The sequence below is a fragment of the Etheostoma spectabile genome, unplaced genomic scaffold, assembly GCF_008692095.1.
Source record: "Etheostoma spectabile isolate EspeVRDwgs_2016 unplaced genomic scaffold, UIUC_Espe_1.0 scaffold280, whole genome shotgun sequence".
In the NCBI taxonomy this organism is placed as follows: Eukaryota; Metazoa; Chordata; class Actinopteri; order Perciformes; family Percidae; genus Etheostoma; species Etheostoma spectabile.
The window spans coordinates 163803-164647 of NW_022605578.1; the positions used below are offsets into that span (position 1 = coordinate 163803).

At 44.6% G+C, this 845-nt stretch overlaps 1 protein-coding gene and 1 long non-coding RNA gene across 4 annotated transcripts in view; one reads left to right on the forward strand and one right to left on the reverse strand.

Annotated features, from left to right (window-relative positions):
• LOC116685983 (uncharacterized) overlaps window positions 1-845 on the forward strand; it is a 21504-nt gene that overhangs the window by 11405 nt on the left and 9254 nt on the right. The gene's annotated exons all lie outside the window — the stretch shown is intronic.
• The window catches only part of LOC116685978 (F-box only protein 38), a 33856-nt gene that overhangs the window by 7064 nt on the left and 25947 nt on the right, over window positions 1-845 (reverse strand). The gene's annotated exons all lie outside the window — the stretch shown is intronic.

An 845-nucleotide genomic window follows, 5' to 3' on the forward strand; every position in this document is an offset into this window, starting at 1 on the left:
GAGAGAAGACAGAGAGAGAGAGAGAGAAAAAGGAAGTGTTCCAGTGAGAGCAATGAGACCTATGCTATGCATGTTTGACAGGGGTTCTCAAACTTATCACTTAAAGGTGCGCCTCTGATTTCTAATCAAGGTCAGCGGTGTAGAACACTCAGTCTCTAACAACAAAAAATGTATTTCAGTTGTAAAAATAATTCCAATCCTTTCCTATTTACATTTTATTTAGTTAGCACATTTCACTCATCACACAAAATACAAACCCTCCCTACCTCTCTCTCTCCCCTCCCAAACCTGTCCCTACAACTTTCAGCCTGTCACCAGAGGAAATGCACGTCTTAGCGGGAGTTTGACTGCTTTTACCATGACATTACATTATATTATGTTGCAGCAAACCCTTTATTCCCTGTGTGTTTTTGAAACGTGTAACCACACTTGCGAAAGTTTTGAATTGTCATTGGCCTAAATTACTGTGACTTGAACAAACCGTAGAGGCGAGGCAGTCTCGCTCCGTTTCCACAGCAGCTCCCACACCAGGATGCTTAAACTTTGAAATTAATCTGCAGTGCGTACAACCCGTGGTGGGGTTCCGCAAGGAGCACAAATCAGCTACGGACAGTTACACCACTACTGTATATTTAATTAATATATTGAATTTAATTTTAAAAAAAGAATCCGGCTCCTGTGGCACCACCTACAGCCTGTGGTGCCATTTGCAATATTCTGACACTCCCGGTTCAGATGCACCAAGGGGAGGTGGGGGGGGGTTTCCAACTGCGTGTCACTAGGCTTGTTCGAGATGAACTGCACCTGGTCTGTAAAGTGGACGAGAGCAGGCGGCAGCAGCCGGG